We start from the raw sequence: 21,161 nt of genomic DNA, 5'->3' as shown, positions 1-21,161 counted from the left end.
GACGGTACAGATAACTGATAACCATCATCTCACCGCCAATTTACAATGGCACAGCAGACGGTACAGAACGACTGGTAACCGTCTCTGCTACCTTGAAAGGCAAATGAATGCTGCTGTGTAGCGCTGCAGTACCACCTCTGTCAGCGGCATCCTGTACATATACAGTGACAGTGACAAAAGGCAAAACAGGCTCCATGGTTGCCATGCTATGGGTGTCTGCCAGGGCAATCCAGGGAAAAAGGGCGCGAAATGATTGTCTGCCGTTGCTTTCACGGAGGAAGGAATGAGTGATGACATTTACTCAGAATCACCCGCGACACTGTTTTTGCACCATCATGCATTGATATCTCACCCAGAATTCCAATGAGTGGGGGAGACTGAGGGAACTATGGGATAGCTACAGGATAGCTACCCACAGTGCAACACTCCAGAAATCGATGCTAGCCTCGGTACATGGACGCACACCATTGAATTATTGTTCTTTGTGTGGCCGCGTGCACTCGACTTTATACAATCCTTTTTACAAAACGGTTTATGTAAAATTGGAATAATCCTGTAGTGTAGACATACCCTGAGAGTGATTAACCACTGAACAGACTACCGAGTGGTGAATTGTCCATCTCTTGAGGTCTTCACATTGAGATTTGGTGCCTTTCTAGAAGATCTGGCTATTGCTTATACCCAGGATGTCAGAATAGAGATTCTAGATTCTTCTGCCTGAAAATATTTTGACTCAATGTTAGCTCTGCATTTCAAAACTTGGAAACCACTTGTTTTCTTTTAAGCTCCACTATGACCTGAGGAGTTGGTCCCTTCACATCCTGTTTCAATAACTTCTCATGGATCCTGATCAAATCCCATTAAAATAAATGGGAATATTTCCATTGACTTCCAGGTCACGTCAAGTCTTGCCTCTCAGAGTCTTTATGTTTCAGTTTGAAACCAAGAATTGAACAGGTTCAATATAAGGGGGAAGGGAGGGTCACACCATTTTTTAAATGTTAACCAGACTTTGAGAAATCTCCAAAAAGGTTCAGGATTCAGTTTCAATTTTTATCAAACATTCAGCTTGGTGTTTTTCTTAAGTGTCTGCTGCTCTTCGATCTATATGCTAAATCTTAGAGAGCAACATGAAAAGGAATCATCATTATATGTATATAATGTTTCAGCTGGCACCAAGCTGATGAGGAACGTTTAACTGATGGGTCTAGAGAGAGGATGATTTCATGATAGTTTGGGCAGTTTGACAGGGCTTCAGTTTATGATTAATTGTCATGCTCTGTCAGTGGGTATACAAGAGCAAACAGAGATTATATACCAATAAAGGTTCAAAGGAATTCATTCCTAGTGTGACAGCTCCAGTCACCATTGTTAGTTCAGAGTTTATCTTAACTCAGAGGAACTCAGAGCTCCTATGGCTAATTGCTTGCACCCCCTTTTGCTGTGTAGACTATAAAAACTGAGGAGTCTGAAATACAAAGTAACCCCCTGTTAGAACCCAGAATAATTGCTGCACTCTGCAATGGAACCTCTGGGAGTAACAACTGTTTTCTTGGTTATTTGTGTTTCTTGCCTTCTTTTCCTTTCAGCATGGAGAAAGATGTCTGGAAGCGGGAAGCTGCCTCCTGGCCCTGTTGCTTTTCCCATCATAGGAACACGCTGCAACTGCATGCGAAGAATTTACCCCAACATATAGATGAGGTAAAGGTGCTTTCATGGTATCAGTTGCTTGGTTGTAGGTGGACATTAAGCAGAGCCTGGCTTAAGCCTAGGCTGGTGACAATTCCACATCAACTCAAATTTCTGACGGATTATTTCACAAAACAATCAATCTTAGATGCTAGATCAGAGGTCGGCAACCGATGGCACGCGAGCCAATTTTTAAGGGCACGCGGCTGCCTGCTGGGACTCCGCGTGTCATTAAAAATCGTGCCGACGCGGCAAGCCGCGGGGTCCGTGGTCCCGCGCCGGAGCGCTGGCCTAGCGCAGCTAGCAGCCGGCCCGTCCCCCGCCTTCCCCAGGGCGCTGCCGCCGCCCGCGCAGCGTTCTAGGGGCTGGGGCTGCGCGCTCCCGCGGGGCAGCGTTTGGCTCCGTGGGGAGGGAAAGACGCTCCCCGCTCACCCGGAGCCCGGCTGCCGCGCGCTTAGCGCTCTGAGGGGCGGAGCGGAGCAGGGATGCGCCCCGGGTCAGCGGCAGCGGCAGGGCTCCGGATGAGCGAGGAGCAGGGCCGGCTCCAGGCCATGGCGCGCAAAGCACGTGCTTGGGGCGGCGCGCCGCGCGGGGCGCTCTGCCGGCTCCCACCGGAGCCGCGGGACCGGCGAGCGGCAGAGCGCCCCCGCGGCGTCCGGCAGTGCTTGGGGCGGCGAAATTGCTAGAACCGGCCCTGGCGAGGAGCCTCATACTGAAGGGGGGGGTCACGGGACAGGGAGCAGGATGGGGGGATAGGGTGGGGGGTCTCTGGAGGGGGCAGTCAGGGAGCAGGGGGGTTGGATGGGGCATATGAGTCCCGGGGTCTGTTTGGGGGGTGGATAGGGGTCAGGGCAGTCAGGGACAGGGAGCAAAGAGGGTCCTGGGGGAGCAGTTAGGGTGGGGGGGTCTCTGGAGGGGATGGTCAGGGGACAAGGAGCTGGGGGGGTTGGATGAGTCGAGAGTTCTGGGTGGACTGCCAGGAGGTGGGGGTGTGGAGAGGGGTTGGGGCAGGCAGGGAGCAGGGGAGTGTTGTATGGGTCCAGAGTTCTGGGGATCCTGTCAGGGGGCGGGGAGCGATTAGATAGGCATGGGAGTCCAGGGGGTCTGTCTGAGTGTGGGGGTGTGGATAAGGGTTGGGGCAGTCAGGGGACAGGTAGGGGGTAAGGTCCTGGAGATAAGGGGTAGGGAGGCTTAGATAGGGATGGGGTCCCAGGAGGGGATAGTTGGGACAAGGAGCGGGGGGGGTTGAGGGTTCTGGGGGTGCAGTCACCCAGCCCTCTGCCCTGATCCCACCCCCCACACCCCTAGCCCTCTGCCGTGAGTCCTGCACACCCCCAGGCCCCTGCCCTGAGCCCTGTACCACCCAGCCCTCTGTTGACTCCTTGACCCCCCCATGACCCCAGCCCTGACTGGCACCCCACACATACCCAGCCCCCCTGCCCTGACACCTGCACCCCCCTCACATGCCCCCAGCCCTCTGCCCTGACTCTTGCACCCCCCACATCCCCAGCCCCCCCACATCCCATGCACCCTACACATCCCCACCCCCCCCTGAGCACCAAACTGGAGCCCCTGCACTCTCACTCACATTCCCACCTGCACCCCTCACACCACATGGTAGCTGCCCAGGTAAGTGCTCCCACACCCAAACCTCCTGCCCCAACCCTGAGCCCCCTCCTTCATTTTAGCTCCTGGCCAGACCCATCACCCCCAGCCCTGTGCTCGATCCACTCCAATTCTCAGCTCAGTGCAGAGAGAGGAAGAGAATGGGCCAGAACCAGGGAGAAGGAAGGTACCCACTGTATGTGGGCAGGGCTGGGACCCCAGACCGGTAGTGGGCTGAGCGGGTCCGGCAGCCAGGATCCCGGCTGGCAGGAGCTGGAGGGTGGAACCCCTGAGCGGCAGTGAGCTGAGCTGCTCAGCCCACTGCTGGTCTAGGGTCCCGGCCACCAGCCCCACACAGCCCGCTGCCGGTCTGGGTTCTGGCTGCCAGACCCTTCCCAGCTGGGGTCCCGGTCGCAGGCCCCACTTAGCCCACTACTGGCCCAGGTGAACAGAACCCCAGACCAGCAGCGCGCTGAGTGGGTCGGTGGCGTAAGATCAACATTTTAATTTAATTTTAAATGAAGCTTCTTAAAATTTTTAAAACTTTCTTTACAATACAACACTAGTTTAGTTATATAATATATAGACTTGTAGAGAGATATTCTAAAAAACATTAAAATGTATGACTGGCACGCGAAACCTTAAATTAGAGTGAATAAATGAAGACTCGGCACACCACTTCTGAAAGGCTGCCGACCCCTGTGCTAGATGTAAATGGCTGGTGATAATATATTGCTCATATTAGAGGGGGTCTTATTCACAGCTAATCCAGAGTGCTCCCCCACCCCTGCAGCTGCACTGCAATGATTATGAGTTATCACAGGGTGCAGAAAGTGGTCTAGTAGGTTAAGTAAGGAAATGGCAATCAGGTGCCTTGCGTTCTATTCTTATCTCTGCTACAGACTCCAGGTGTGCTCTTGGGCGTGTCACTTAACCCCATCTGTGCCTTAATTTTCCCATCTGTAAAATTGCTCTAATGATATTTGCCTGCATCACAAAAGGATGGTAAGGCAGAAACTGCAGCTCAGGTTTGAAGAAATGGTATTGTAGTGTTGCATGTTCTGGCATTTTAGCGAGCTCTGCAAACGCAGCCTGGGATTGGACAGACAGGTTTGATTTGTTCCTTCTCGCAAATCATCTCAAATAATGAGGATTGTACAGGGAAAATTCTTCCCCCAGTTACAGCTGTTCACCTCATTGTCTTCACATCATGCCTGAGATACAGATGTGTTTGTCCGTTGATTTGCATAGGTGTAATCAATTGGAACTTGAATAATAATTCTGTTGGTGATATAAAAGGGGAAACAGAATCTCACTTCTGTCTGTCTTTGGCTCTGCAGGGCAACAGAAGTAAAATGAAGGGAAACGCTCTCTTGCTATTGTCAGATCAGCTGCCATGACTGAATAAACAGGCAGCATTTCTGTGCAGTTAAAAGTGTCATTTTTACACATAGCTCAAGATCAACATTGAAAGGCCCCTGTATTAATGCAGTCTGCTCTTATAATGAGATACTTGTATAACACAGACAGAATTATCTTGGGAGCACTCAGACACACATCTGTAGGGAAAAATGTTTTTAAAATATGAGGATAACAAAGTGAAGCATTGAAAAGTCAGGAAGTCCCAGATCCTCCAAGATATGTAGGTATGTAACTCATTGAAATGTATGGAGTTAGGCTCCTAAATACCTTGGAGGATCTGGGCTGAAATGGCCAACTCTGGATGATGATCAGTAGTAAAACCTGCCTAGTATTAGCTCAGTGGCATGAGAGCAATTCGTCAGTTTATAATTTGATCTTCTCAAATTCTTATCCTAAATAAGTGGATCTAAGTTAAAATTTATTGGTCTTTGTGCTAATCTTTTACAGCTCAGTGAAAAGTACGGCTCATTTTCTCAATATACTTAGGCTCAGAACGGGTTGTTGTGCTATATGGATATGAGATTATGAAGGAATCTCTGATTGGTCTCGGGGAGGAGTTCAGTGGAAGAGGAAGTATGCCATTATTTGAAAAAATGGCCCAGGAACCAGGTACATTTTGAATAACTTACAGCATATAGAGCTGATGTTCTATGTATGGGGAAAACACAGTTGAGAAAAGTTTCAATAATGCAGTAGTAAAAATTGGATAAATAGTCTTGGTGCAGGAAAGAGCCTTTTCTCCATTGCACCACTGGTTTACTGACCTGAATGGTTCCTAGCATATCACTACAGGTTTTTGAGAGGTAACAACCAGGCCAATCTACTTTACAAGGTGCAGACTAAAACCAAGAGGAGGGCTGGACTGGCAAAAAGGGTCAGAACAAACCATGAATTCCTATCCTCTTCCTCCCCTGCCCTCACTAACTAGGTAGAGTCCATGAGCAGAGAAGGATTTTTTTTTATCCTTTCATGATAAAAAGTGAGGGAGTAATAAATATGGAAATGCCAAGATGTTCTTTTCAGGAAGTCCTTTATCTCCTTTATTCATTAAGTGAAGTATAGTTATCTTACTATCACAGTGACTGTGAAAACAACCTTCAGCGTAGTTATTTGATTACACAGAAAAGAACTATGTGAAAGGAACATTATTAAGGTTGTAAAGTCAAGCACTCAGAAGTTAGGAAATGCTAGAATTAAGATTTCAGAGCAGTAGCCATGTTAGATTGTATCAGCAAAAACAACAAGGAGTCCTTGTGGCACCTTGGAGACTAACAAATTTATTTGGGCTAGAACCCACTTGATCAGATGCATGAAGTGGAAAATACAGGAGCAGTATAAATACATGAAAAGATGTGATATAATGGTCAATTAACACCTTTGCAGTGGTAGGATAATGGGGGCGGGGGGTTAGTAGTCAGTAGGATGTCTTATAAATTGTTGCAGTGGGCCGTATAAAAACAGTGTCTCTGTTAAGTGTGAAACTCTTTTGTAGTCTGTGCCACCTTGTTTTTAGCTTGGACACTATAATTAACTGCTGCAGACCAGAGGAAGAACTCGGTGCAGCTCAAAAGCTTGTCCCTTCCACCACCATAAGTTGATCCAATAAAAGATATTACCTCACCTACCTTGTCTATGTCATGTCCGGGGTCCAGCGAGGCGACAGCAATGCTGAGAACAGTAATTACAATGTAGCCGTAATGTCATCTCCATAGTAGAAAACGGGCACAATATCAGTTAAACTGAAGTTGAACCTTTGGCTCACCAATGTTTGGGTATTTTTCAAATAGGCAAACTGAATCTGACCCTCCCTCCTTTCATTTCTGTTCTCTTCCATTTTCCAGGTATTGTCTTCAGTAATGGGGAGAGGTGAAGAAGCTCCGTCGATTTGCCCTCACTAATCTGAGAAATTTTGGGATGGGGAAGAAAAGCATTGAGGCGCGTATCCAGGAGGAAACCCATTTTTTGGTGGAAAGGCTCAGAAACACACGGTGGGGATTGTTTCATGTCTGTTGGAAATTGAGGAGTCAAAGACTCTTGTCTTTCTATTTTTCATGACGTTTAGTTCAAACATCTTATAACTCAAGTCATTTAATTGCATATATAACAACCTGTGTTAATGTAATGGGAAAGGATGGTGAAATGTTCCAGAGATGACCATTTCTGGCTGTTTCTTTCTCACATTTTTCTCCCGTTATCTATGATCAATGAGCAAATGGAAGATATTTGTTTAGAGTGTGTAGATGCAAACACAGTGAGCCATGTTATAGCGGGTTAGTTCCAGTGTGTTGGATTAACAAGACACCCAGGCCTTTCAGTTTGTGGCTTCTCATTTTTTTTTCTCAACTAGACATCTGATACACATTTGGCACCTCCCTTCTAAAGTGATGGACTCCCACAGGAATGTTTGAAATCACTGTGAACATTTACATGACGCTCATTCTTTCTTACGTTATTCCTCTTCATTCCTTGCGGAAAATAGGGCCTTCCCTGGGGGCTTCCATCTTTGCCAGTCTCTTACTGCAGTCTTAGCTTCTTCCAGTGTCAATTTGATAACTAACAATTCTGCGTATATTGTGCATGTTTCATGTTATTCATGGTCTACCTTATTGCTTCTTGCCGTGGGGGTTCCAGTCCAATGCCTGTCTTATTATATTATTCCAGTCTTTTGTCCATGTATGTTCTAGCCAGCTGCATTCCAGAATTTCCTGTTCCATCAGTTTTTGTTTAATCTTTCTCCATAGTTCATTTGTGATATTGAGGACTTGTCTACAGCAGCTGTTTATAAGAACTTGGAGTATAGGTAATAAGGTTTCAATACGTCTCCACATTTCAGCATGATATAGTAACACTGTTCTTTACAATGGTGCTAAATATTTGAAGTTTAGTTGGGAAGGTAAGATTTGTATTTCTCCAGATTGGATTTAGAGATACAAGGACCATGTCTGGCTTTTGCTGTTCTGTCTTTAATGTCTTTGTCTGTTGCACCAGTTGTATTTGATATTTCATATTTCTCAGCAGAATCTTAGAGCTTTTCTGTGTCAATACCAGTGACTCTCTTAAATAATTATTTATATTCCAGTAAAGTCTAAACATTCTCAGGTGATATTGGGGATCCTTTGTGTATGGATTTTTGGAACAAATGGTTTTAGACAATCCCTGCCCCAAGCAGCGTACATCTTAAATGGACATGAATGAAACCAGTGGAAGAAATGAATAATTTTCCCTGCTATTTTAGAGATAGGAAACTGAGACCTATGCCAGTGTCTTAGCCACAAGATCATCTGCCTCTTGCAATATTTAATGCAACATTAAGAGGCTAATTAAAGTCGGCTCTGCCCATCTGGGAAAATTGTGAGTGGGAGAGGAGAATGCACTGAGACCCTTCCCGACCCTTGGTACAGGCAGAAGAGAGAGCCACTTTACTTCTGGTTCTGCTGCTTGTGCGCCTTTGAGCCAAGGGGCAGCTATTGCTGTTGGGAATGAGTCAAAGAGAATCAACGTTGGGGGACGTTCGAGCAGGGATCTGGTGCATGAAGAAAATGCTGCTTCTGGATGTTCCCCATGAGCACTGTTGTCATAAACAGATGGTTAAGGGTTAATATCTCTTTACCTGTAAAGGGTTAAGAAGCTCAGTAAATCTGGCTGACGCCTGACCAGAGGACCAATAGGGGGACAAAATACTTTTAAATCTTGGTGGAGGGAAGTCTTTGTTTGTGCTTTTTGTTTTGTTCATTGTTCGCTCTCAGGACTGCGAGGGATGGGACATCGTTCCAGGCTTTCCCAATCTTTCTGAATCAGTCTTTCATGTTTCAAAATTGTAAGTAATAGCCAGGCAAAGCGGATTAGTCTGATATTTTTTTTTCTCAACTTGTAAAGGTTTCTTTTGCTGGAAGGATTTTTTTACCTCTGTTTGCTGTAACTTTGAATCTAAGGCTGGTGGGGGGGTGTCCCTCTAGTCTATATGAATCCGAGTCCCTGTAAAGCATTTTCCATCCTGATTTTACAGATATAATTTTTACCTTTTCTTTCTTAAATTAAAAGCTTTCTCTTTAAGAACCTGATTGATTTTTTCTTGTTTTAAGATCCAAGGAATTGGGTCTGAAACTCACCAGGGATTGGTGGGGGGGAAAGGATGGGGATGGTTAATTCCTCCTTGTTTTAAGATCCAAGGAGTTTGAATCGCTGTAAAGCCTCTCAAGGCAACCCAGGGAGGGGAAAGTCCTGGGAGGGAAAAGGAGGGGGATGGTTAATTTCTCCTTGTTTTAAGACCCAAGGGTTTGGGTCTAGGTTCCCCAGGGAGGGTTTTGAGGGAACAGAAAGTGTGCCAGACACCAAGACCTAAGCTAGTAATTATGCTTAGAAGTGTTCATGCAGGTCCCCACTTCTTGTACTCTAAAGTTCAAAGTGGGGGAAAAATCCTTGACACGGTACTCTCAGGTCAGAGAGGTGAACTCTTGCCCATAATTCCCAGGAATGTTGTGCTGGTCTCTCTGATGCTGCAGCCCCAGGTTAGCTCTCAGTTACCAGCCGTGTGTGTTCCTTGTGCTTTTGAGGAAAGAGCTTCCGTTTCAGGTTCTCAAGATGTTACTGGTGAACCAGTGGGAAATTCAGTCTCTCTAGCTGCGTTAGCTGAGCTGTGGGGACCTGCTTAGCGTCCTCTGAAGGTGGAAAGCAGACCATCCCCCCTGCTGTTGTGCTGGGAGCCTTTATTCCTTCCCTAGCACAACAACTGTGTATTTTCACTGTATGGCCCTGGCTGGCAGTGCCAAGGGGAGATTGGCTGTGCTCTGGGAGTTAGGGATGATGCTACAACAACAGAAGCAGTGGCTCAGGCAGAGCCCTCTGAGCAGGATCCTGTTGTGAAAGGTTTGAGATCGTTTCTGTGAAATGGACCCCAAGACAGACATGCAGGCGTCACTCAGAGAGGTACTGATGCTCCCTGGTCAGATCAGAGTGTGCCAGGCAGAGAGCAGACAGAGTGAAAACTGATCAGCAGCAGAAAAAGTGGCAAGTGTTTAATTTAGAGTGTGAGAGGTAAGAAGGGGGGATTGGGGCAGACCTAACCCATCCTCCCCAGGGAATATTGCTGTCAGCCCCACCTTGAGTCTTTCCCTGTGGTTGGAGATCCACAACATCTCCATGCTGCCAATTACTCTGATGCGGAGGCTGAAGACACTAAATTAAAACTGACTCTTTTTAGTTTTGTTTTGCTCCAGGGCAACCCTTTGACCCCACCCTCTTCCTCACCCATGCCGTCTCCAATGTCATCTGCTCGATCATCTTTGGGGACCGGTTTGACTATGAAGATAAGAAGTTTGTGACTTTAATAAATATCATAGAGGAAAATGGCAAGCGCCAGCGCTCTCCCCGGACAGCGGTATGATCAGGGGGTTATTCCATTCTTCTCCTTTATACTGGGCAGGGGCAGAGATTTTGTTTCTTTAACTACACCTCTACCCCGATATAACCCTGTCCTTGTGAGCCAAAACATCTTACTGTGTTATATCAAACTTGCTATGATCCGCCAGAGCACACAGCTCCGCCCCCCGGAGTGCTGTTTTACCATGTTATATCTGAATTTGTGTTATATCAGGTCGCGTTATATCAGGGTGGAGGTGTATTAATTTTCATTAAACAATTATTTCAGATTCCCAAAATGGTCTCCTTCTCCTCATTAGGCTTCTGCTACTACCAAACTGATCCTCCAGCTTCTTTCCATGGGTTGTTTAAATTCCCTCACAAAACACTTCATTAACTCAGAATTAAGTTTGCTTGAGGACATTCTCTATCAACACAATTGGTAAAAATCAAGGAAATCACCAATAAAAACACTGATATCAACATCAGTATCAAAACATGCCCTAGCAGTTTTGCAATGTGATAGGTGAATGTGATCACATTCTTCACCTCCAAAGTAAACTTCCTTTCACTTCCAGTTCACACCACCACACACACCTTTCCCAAAAACCTCACCAATTGCACAATGAAGGGTTAAACTCTCGGCTGGCATATCCCAGTCAAAATAAATGGAGTTACACCACAAGAGAGAATTTAACCGCTTAACTATCACTTCAGGAAGTCTAAAGTGTATTTTCCTTTTAAAGTCTATAATGGTTTATTGCTGCCTAAGAAAATCTGTGTTCAGAGCTAAGGTAGGACACTTGAGTGCAGGGCCGGCTCCAGGGATTTTGCCACCCCAAGCAACCAAAAAAAAAACAAAAAAACCACAATCATGATCTGCGGCAATTCAGCGGGAGGTCCTTTGCTCCAAGCGGGAGTGAGGGACCCGTCGCCGAAAAGCTGAAAGTGACGCCCCACTGTGGAGGGGCCGCCCCAAGCACCTGCTTGATAAGCAGGTGCCTGGAGCCGGCCCTGCTTGAGTGGGTTTTTTTGTTTTGTTTTTTTCCCCCAAGAAAAGGATGTGTATAGTAGGGGTGGTTTTATGTTGGAAGAAATGAAGTGTGTCTTAGCTGATATAACTGTATGTCTTTGATGGGGTCCCTGGGGTGCAACCTGGAACTGTGGTACTACCAAACCTCTATCCCTCCAAGCTGAGATCCCTCTCACCTGTGATGCCATGAGAAGCTGCAAACCTATGGCAGGTACTTACACAGCAATCCACAGACAAGGACATATCTAGCTGAGTTACATGAATGCTTCTCCCAGCCACTCATGAACTAACAATAGCAAGGCTCCATCCAATTCCCACCAGCTCCCCAGCCTTTCTTTCTCCTTGCCCTGGTCAGAAGCCTGACCAATATACGTTTATAAGCTAGTGTGCACCTCCCTCAATGTGCAGAGGATATGCACGAGTTTTTGTTTCTGAGCAGATTTCTCAAGCACTTCAACCAAAACCCACTGTTTTAGGTAAAATATAAAACAGATTTATTAACTTCAGAAAGATGGATTTTAAGCGATTATAAATGGTAGGCATAAAGGATAGAGATGGTTACCAAAAATGTAAAAATGAGCCCACAATCTAAGTTCTAGAAACTAATCAGGAGTTGAATTAAGCAGGGTCTCATCCTGATAGATAGTCCAAGCAGGTTAGAGATCTTCAATACACAGTTTGGAATTCTCCTCCAGCCCAGGGCCACCTCCCCAGTTCAAAGTCTTTGTCCTCCAGATGTGTTTCCAGATGTTGAGTTGTGGGAGGAAAGGGGCCAAAATATGTGGCCACTGTTCCCTCTTTTATATCCTTAGTCCCTGTGCTTAGAAGACACTTGTCTCAGCATGTCCTGGGCAGCTTCCAGAATCCCTTAGTTGAGAATCTCGCTGGAGTGGTATTGTGTAATGGGGTAACGGGGTCTAGTAGTCCCCGTTGTGTGGTGCTTGTGCAACTGTCCTTGAAGAGTAAATGCCTTGATTACAAGTCTCCTGCTTATTAATGGTCACTGGGTACACTCTGTCCTCAAGTACCCTCCTGTGAGTGGTTTTCTTTCTTTGTATATATTTCAGTAACAACCGTACAGCAAAATCTCATAACTTGATCCACACTAATGACATGCACATTTGAACAGAAAAATGTTTTTCAGCAGATCGTGATTTTTCATATATCTTGCAGGGTATGCTTTGCATTAAACATATTATAATTATATGAGAGTGGTGAATATGGGGTTCCAGGGTTTTACTTAGGGGTACAGAGTGCCACAATGTCACTGCAGTGTTTGTGAGGAATTTATGTATGTTGGGTAGTCTGATTTAGTAGAGTTTGCAATGTTCTGTTGAATTAATTTTGATAAAAAGGTGCCACAGAAGTATTTTATTGTGCTGCTGTAGGGAGTCATTTGAGTGAACGCTATGATTATCTGTTGGGTCCAGATAAATCCAGCTGTGTTTTTCTTTCACCCTTTATAGCTGTACAATTTTTTCCCGACTCTCATGGATTACATAGCTGGGCCTCACCACAAGCTATTTAAAAATGATCAGGAGTTCAGAAGATTTGTTCTGGAGAGAGTGAATATGCACAAAGAGTCTCTGGATCCCAGCTGCCCTCGAGACTTTATCGATGCTTTCTTCATCAAAATGGAAGAGGTATGTGAGGGAAGTAGCCCTTCCCCTTTACTGTGGAGTGGGTTGTATGTATCGTTGGGATTAATTTGTTAAGCAATAACAGAGTACATGGCTTTGGAGAAGACCTGAGGGGGACACACGGTCTCTGCCCAAGGAACATCCATTATAATGGTTAAGCTCTGCTCTCCACCTTCATGTAAAGAAAAAAAATCACCTTATTGGACAGAAAAGACCCAATGCACCACAGTAATGATGCTGAAATCTCAAGTGCAATCAGCCATACGGGTGGGATCTTTATAATGATCAGAGGTGGGTCATCTGTTGGGTAGAAGAAAATGTATATGAATATCTGAATATATTCTACAGTTTCACTGTCAAGAATCAAAAATCTTCACCAAATCTATTTACAGGAGTGAAAGAATGGCCAGTCAGACTTTAGTGTGGGAAGTTTGGTATGAAGCACAGTAGAGTTATTGTTGCTGGAACGGGGACAACCAGCATCACCATGACATTTGGGCTCCTGATTCTTCTGAAATACCCAGAAATAGAAGGTACCACCATTACAATGGACATTACTTGTCCCCATATTGACAGTCTGAGCAAAGGGTCCAAAAGGCTGAATGGGCCATTCTGATTGAATTCATCTCTCAAATCCAGATCTGTATTGAGGCTCCCATGCAGGGGGGGAGGAATTAATGCCGTGGGAGCCTCTGCTGTCACTGACCGTGCAGTTCCTGTGCTGTGAGTCACAGATACTTTCACACTTCAGGCATGTGAAATGGCAATATCATTGTGTCTTCAGATTTAGTCAGTTTGTCAGTGTCAGGATTGTGTAAGGTTCTAAATCGAAGCTCTGCCAGTGCTAGAGACTACTATGCACAGAGCAGTCAGGTGCAGGGTAAATTCCCACCTCATGAGCTTCCTCCATCTGCACAATGATGATTGACTTTGGTGGGGAAAGGTTTAGGACCAATCTCTTGCTGAGCAGTTGGTTATATGCACTTGTGGTAACATCCCACTATGTCTAGTTTGTATCATAACTGGGTATGAGTAAAACCACTGCATTGGAATTATATTATTGCATTTTGTCATAGCTGCCATGATCAGTAGCTTCTGTAACACCAAACTGACCAGTTTGGTTATAATCCCAATTTGCATACAGTGTGACGCAATGGTGGGCAAATCTCTGTGAATCCTGTTCTTTATCATTATTGTTAAACCTCATTAATCTGATGACAGAGAAAGTTCATGAAGAGATTGACCTTGTGATTGGCCGAAGCCAAAGCCCCTGCATGGCGGATCGAAGCCAGATGCCCTACACAGATGCTGTGATACATGAAATCCAGAGATACATCAATCTTGTCCCATTAGGTTTGCCACATGCCGTGACTAGAGATGTTTATCTCAAACAGTACCTTATTCCCAAGGTCAGTTCTCAATGTGTCTGTGAAGGGTCAAGTTCTTTTACCTTTTTCTCTTTTTAATGTTGAGTTATTCACTATAAAAATGCTTCAACTAGATTGTGTGTGGTGGCTGGCTGTTTTTGCTGATTTATCAATAATGTACCAGTTATTACTGAATCTTTTCAAACCTTTGCATGAACAGAAGAGCAGTTTGCAATCTGCAGGCTGGCCTTTCATTCCAGGACAGGGTTTCAGATTGTAGATGAGAAATAGGGAATAACTTTTACAATGGTACTCAGCTAAGCTTTTGATATCAAACTAGTGTGTGCAAAAATTCTTCTTTCTATTTTGAGGCCAAAGAGATTTTGTTTCTTGGGAAATTTCTTGGCACAGTTAGTTCAAAAACAAAACAACATAGCAAATGTGAATGAGCAATGACTGAATAAGTTCAAAAAGTTTTGGAACCCTCTTCACCTCTGCTTAGTTCTGAACTGAATTAGACTTGGATTTATATTAAACAGACTAACAGGTTCTAAGGTCGGAAGGATCATTCTGATAGTTTAGTCTGACCTCCTATTTAACACGGGCCATGGAACTTGTTCAAGAGCAGATCTTTTTGAAATAAAAACAAAAAACATCCAATTTTGATTTTAAAAAATTGTCAGTGATGGAGAATCTTTCACGTCACTGGGTAAATTGTTCTGATGGGTAATTACTCTGGCTGTTAAAAAGTTCCACCTTATTTCTACTATGAAATTGTCTAGCTTTGGCTTCCAGCCAGTGGATGATACATCTCTCTCTGCTAGGCTGAAGAGCCCATTATTAAATATTTGTTCCCCATGTAGGTATTTACAGACTGTGATCAAGTCACCCCTTAACTTTCTCTTTGTTAAACTAAATGGATTGAGCTCCTTGAGCATATCACCATGTCATGAACATACAGCTAAGGGTAGCATAAAATCCCTCCTTTTCCTGTAAAGGGTTAAGAAGTTCAAATAACCTGGTTGGCACCTGGCCAAAAGGACCAATAAGGGGAGAAGGTCCTTTCAAATCTGTGGGGTAAGGTTTTTGTTTTGTGCTCTCCTTGTGTGTTCTTTCTGGGACAGCAAGGAACCAGGGCAGGGAAAATACATTTAGTAAAGCCATACTTGAACTAAGCATCTAAGATTACACATTGTAAGTAATAGGATGGAAATGCATTAGATTATTTTATGTTTGTGAATTTTCCCTAGGCTAAGAGGGACGTTTATTCCTTTTTTGTTTGTGATAACTTTAAAGTTTTGTCTAGAGGGAAATCCTCTGTATTCTTGAATCTGATTACCGTATAAAATTACCTTCCATCCTGATTTTACAGAGGTGATTCTTTTACTTTCTCTTTATAATAAAGTTCTGCTTTTAAGAACCTGATTGTTTTTTAGTGTCCTGGAAACCCAAAGGGCTGGTCTGTGCTCACCTTGTTTGCTCTCAAGCCTCCCCAGCAAAGGGGGTGAAGGAGCTTGGGGGGATATTTTGGGTAAACAGGAACTCCAAGTGATCCTTTTCCTAAATATTTATCTAACTCACTTGGTGGCAGCGATGCTGTTCCAAGGACAAGGAAGAATTTGTGCTTGGGGAAGTTTTTAACCTAAACTGGTAGAGTAAGCTTAGGGGGTCTTTCATGCGGGTCCCCACATCTGTACCCTAGAGCTCAGAGTGCGGAGGGAACCCTGACACACCATAAGGCATGCTTTCTAATCATTTGAGTTGTGGGTACCAGAACTAAACACAGTATTCCGACAGCAGTCTCCCCAGTGCCAAATACAGAGGTAAAATAACCTTGCTACACCTACTCGAGATTCCCCTGTTTCTGCATCCCAGCATAGTATTAGCTTATTTGGCTACAGCATTACACTAGGAGCTCATGTTTAGCTGATTATCCACCACAACCTGCAACTCTTTTTAAGAATCATTACTCTACTTGGGTAGAGGCCACATCCTGTAAGTTTCGCTTAACTTCTTTCTTCCCAGATGTGTACACTTACATTTAGCTGTTATTAAAATACATATTGTGTGCTTGCACCCATTTTACCAAGCTAGCTATATTGCTCTGAATCCATGACCTGTTCTCTTCATTATGTACCATGCCTCCTATTTCTGTGTCTTCTGCAAACTTTATCGATGATTTTTGTTTTTTTTTCCTTCAAGTCATTGATAAAAATATTTAATAACATAGGGCCAACAGCCAGTCCCTGCAGACCCCACCAAAAACAGACCCACTCACTGACAATTTCCTATTGACAATTAAATGTTGAACCCTATCAGTTAGCCAGTTTTCAATCCATTTAATTTGTGCCATATTAATTTTGTATTGTTCTGTTTTTAATCAGTGTCATGTGATACCAAGTCATGCCTTACAGAAGCCAAAGTATATTAGGTTGTCACTACTACCCTTATTAACCACCCTTCTAATTTAATCGAAGAATGATAATGAGTTTGTGTGACAGAATTTATTTTCCGTAACCCCATGTTGATTTGCATTAATAACATTACCCTTCTTTTGTTCTTTGTTAATCTAGTCCCATAAAATCCATTCCATTATCTTGCCTGAGATCAATGTGAGGCTGATAAGCCAGTGATTACCCAGGTCATCCTGTTGATCCTTTTTGTTTAAATGGGCACAGCATTAGTTTTCTTCCAGTCTTCAGGAACTTCATCACTGTTTGAAAACTTATTGTAAATGAACATTAATGGTACAGCAAGCTCCTCGGCCAATTCTTTAAAAACTCTCAAATGCAAGTTATTTGAACCCACTGGTTTCAAAATGTCTAACCTTAGTAGCTTCTGCTTAATATCCTCCAAAGATACTAGTGGACAGAGATATAAGGCCAAAAGGGACCATTGTGATCATTTAGTCTGACCTCCTATATAACGTAGGCTGTAGAACTTTCCCAAAATAATTCCTTTGATGTAGCTTCTCTCTCACTTGCAGGGGTATGTTACAAGGTCTAATATACTGAATAATAATTAAATTTAGCTCCTGTATCTCAGAGCACTTTACGAAGAGGAGATAGTATCACTATCCCCAATTTACAGATGCAGTAACAAGAGGTCTGAGACTGAAAGTGATTTTCCTAAAGTCACTCAATGTATCCTAGCTCTGCCAGTGAGTAGTACAAAGGGGTGGACTGTAGTTCAGTGAGCATAACTGTGCTCATAAAATTTTAAGATTTCTGCTTCTGGTTGAAAGCATGACATTCAGGGCATGCAAGGAAATGAAGAAAAACAAAGAGGGATCCCACAGTCCAGCTCAGTGAATTTTGGGGGCTTCTCTCTTTTGGATAGTATCCACTTTAACTCTTTTGTTTTTGTTTTTCCTGCATTTGCTAATTTGGGGCACCACGATATTCCCTGCACTGAAGTCAGTTCTGTATGACAGAAGGGAATTCCCAAACCCAGAGCAATTTAACCCAGGACATTTCTTGGATGAAAATGGTGCCTTTAAGAAAAGTGACTTCTTCATGCCTTTTTCTGCAGGTAAAAAGTTGTTTTTATTTCAGGTCCCAGACTGTCTTCTAGCTTTGCCTTCAACTTTCTAGTGGCTCTCAGACTGTTTAGTGCAGAGTGTTATCAGGTGTCCCATGAAGCAGAGTCTCTCACGCTAGCCAAGCATCTATCAATCTTTAAAGAGTGTCACTTCCTGCTCATCTGAAGTGAAATTTTTTACGAGGTATACAATCCCTGCTCTTCGCTGGAGAGATATTGTAGAAATGCAGGGCTGGAAGGACCTCGAGAGGCCATCAAGTCCAGCCCCCTGCACTGATGTAGGATCACATAAATCTACACCATCCCTGACAGGTGTTTGTTCAGCGTGTTCTTAAAATCTTCCAAGAATGGAGATTTCGCAATTTCCCTTGGAAGCCTGTTCCAGAGTTTTTAACTACCATTAGAGTTAGAAAATTTTGCTAATATGCTAGCTAACTCTCCCTTGCTGTATATTAAGCATATTACTTGTCATACCTTCAGCGGACAAGGAGAACAATTGATTCCTGTCCTCTTTCAACAGCCCTTAACATATTTGAAGACTGTTATCAGGTCCCCCCTCAAACATCTTTCTCAAAACTAAACATTGCCAGTTCAGAGGTCAGGTTTTCTAAACCTTTGATCGTTTTTGTTGCTGTCCTCAGGACACACTCTAATTTATCCACGTTTCCTAAACTGAATCACAGAATTGGAGAGGGTACTCCAGCTGAGACCTCACCAGTGCTGAGCAGAGTGCGATAATTGCCACCGTGTCTTTTATATATAACACTCCTGTTAATACACCCAAGACAGGGCTGGAGTAACCACTAGGCAAACAAGGCAGCCACCTAGGGCGCTAAGATTTGGAGGTGCCAAAAAGCAGTGACCCACAATTTTTTTTATGCTACAGTGGAGTCACATCTTACATGGGGTTAGGGTCTAAGGCCAGCACGTAAGAGGAAAATCACACATAGTGAAAATTACCATAAAGTACAGTATGCACTGTATACACTAGAACAGGGATCCTCAACCTACGGCATGTGTGCCAATTTTTATTTCAATGGCAGGCTGCGGGTCCTAGCCGCTGCTGAGCCCGCTGCCAGCCTAGTGTTCTGTTCACTCAGCTGGCAGCAGGCTGAGTGGGGCTGGCAGCAGGCTGAGCAGGTGTGTGGCTGGTAACCCTAGACTGGCAGTGGGGTCTGGGGATCCATCCGCTAGTTCCTGCCAACTGGGGTCCCAGCTGCTGGCCTTGCTCAGCCTGCTGCTAGCCAGAGTCCCAGCCGCCGGCCCCACTCAGCTCACTCAGCCCGCTGCCAGCCGGGGTCCCAGCAGGCAGCTCCACTCAGCCCTCTGCCAGCCCTGCTCAGCCCGCTGCCAGCTGAGTGAATGGATCCCAGGCCAGCAGCGGGCTCAGCGGTGGCTGGGACCAGCAGCCTGCCATTAAAAAAGAATCAGCTCACGTGCCACCTTTGGTTCATTTGCCATAGGTTGAAGATCCCTGTTCTAGTGTATACTGTGTGTACTGTACTTTATGGTAATTTTCACTATACATGATTTTCCTCTTACGTGCTTACCTTAGAACCTAACCCCTGCATAAGACGTAACTCCACTGTATTCATTTTTGAAAGTTTATAATAAGCGATGCTCCAGGGGAGGGAGTGGGACGGAGGGAACGAGGTAGAAGTTTTGCCTAGGGCGCAAAACATCCTTGCACCGGCCCTGAATTTTAGCCTTTTTTTGCAACTGTATCACCTGGTTGACTTGTATTGAATTTGAGATGCACTGGATTGTTTTCAGCAGTTCTGCTGCTTAGCCAGCTATCCCCTATTTTACAGTTGTGCATTATAATAGTGCAAATATAAGCATACTCTCCACTCCATTATCTAAGTCATTAATCAAAATATTGACTAGTATTAAACACAGGAAAGGGCCTTCTGCGACCCCATTTTATACACCCTCACAGTTGAAAGCAAACCACTGCTGGCTACTCTCTGAATATGTTTTTTTTTTTTTTTTTTCAACCAGTTCTGAACCCACCTTAAAGTAATTTATCTAGACCATATTTCCCTAGCTCGCTTATGAGAATGTCATGTGAGTCTGTGCCAAAAGCCAAAATATATCACATCTACTGCTCCTCCTCTGTTTTCTAGGCCAGTAACCCTGTTAAAAAAGGAAATCAGGATGGTTTGGCATGATTTGCTCTTGACAAATCCATGCTGGCTATTCCTCGTAATCCTATTCTCTTCTGGGTACTTACCAATTGATTGTTTAATTTGTTCCTGTATTTTTCCAGGCTGACTGGTTGACAATTCCTCAGGTCCTCTTTGTTCCCCTTGTTAAAGCTAGGTACTATGTTTTTCCATTGCCAGTCTTCTGGGACCTCACCCATCCTCCATGAGTTCTCGAAGTTAATTGCTAAGAGTTTGCTTCACCTAGTTCCTTAAATTCATTGGGCCTTGCTGACTTGACTACATCTAACTGATCTGAATATTCTTTAACCTGTTCTCCCCCTAATTTGGAGTGTGTTCCTTTCCCTTTGTTGTTAGTATTAATTGTGTTGAGTATCTGGTCACCTTTTACCTTTCCATTGAAGACTGAAGCAGAATGGGCATTAAGTACCTCAGCTGTCTTGATGTCATCCAGGGGCTACTTAACTTCTCTACTTGACTCCAAGCAACTAGGCCTCTCTCTGCCACTCTGTTAACAGTGCCTTTCAGCCTTCTTCTTCCATCCTGCTATTCAGGACATCCACACCTCTGTGTTACTTCTCCCCTGCTACTCTGTCACCACCACGTCTCTCCCCCAGAATACTGTTTAGCTCATTTGGGAAATGTGGGGTTTGAGAAACAAATTATCCATCTTCCCACCCTTCATCCCCAACTGCCTTTTTAAAATGGCAATATAAGGAACTCAGTTCTTCAAATGATCTGTGAATTGCTTCTTAAATGCTCGCAAACTTTCTTACTGTCCTGAACTCTGAGACACAGCCATTATCCTCCATGCACTTATCTTGAATTACTCTGTGTATCTAATTTTAATACTGAGATTTTGCTTCCATAATAACCGTATTTAAAATGTGCTGCAAAGAAAGATCTCCACCATCAACTCAAAATTCCTTTTTCATTGCAGGGAAGCGGATTTGCGTAGGAGAGGGTCTGGCTCGGATGGAGCTATTTTTGGTACTGACAACGATTTTGCAGAACTTTACCTTGAAACCTGTCATTGACCCCAAAGACATTGATATAACTCCAGAGTCGAGTTTTGTGTCAAATGCACCAAAATCATTCCAGCTCTGTGTTCTTCCTCGATAAAGACAATGAAAAGTCACCTCAATACCTTAGACCTGTGCATTTGTTTGATTGTTTTTTATTCTGAACTCATTAATACGGGGACAGAAATGAACTCTTTGTCTTCAAAGAGAAAGATCAACTCCTAGTTTTTTATGTAACTTCAATTTAACAATTATATGTTGTATCAAAAATTAACCATAAAATTGACTCAAAACCCATGCAGAATAACTGTGTACTGGTC

General features: G+C 44.2%; 1 pseudogene; it reads left to right on the top strand.

Moving 5' to 3' along the window:
• The first annotated feature begins 1,522 nt into the window (after positions 1-1,522).
• Positions 1,523-20,965, top strand: LOC127054210 (cytochrome P450 2H2-like; annotated as a pseudogene).
• Positions 20,966-21,161: the final 196 nt, after the last annotated feature.

Source organism: Gopherus flavomarginatus, chromosome 6 (genome assembly GCF_025201925.1).
Source record: "Gopherus flavomarginatus isolate rGopFla2 chromosome 6, rGopFla2.mat.asm, whole genome shotgun sequence".
NCBI classification, from domain to species: Eukaryota; Metazoa; Chordata; order Testudines; family Testudinidae; genus Gopherus; species Gopherus flavomarginatus.
This window is presented reverse-complemented; position numbering and strand designations above follow the sequence as displayed.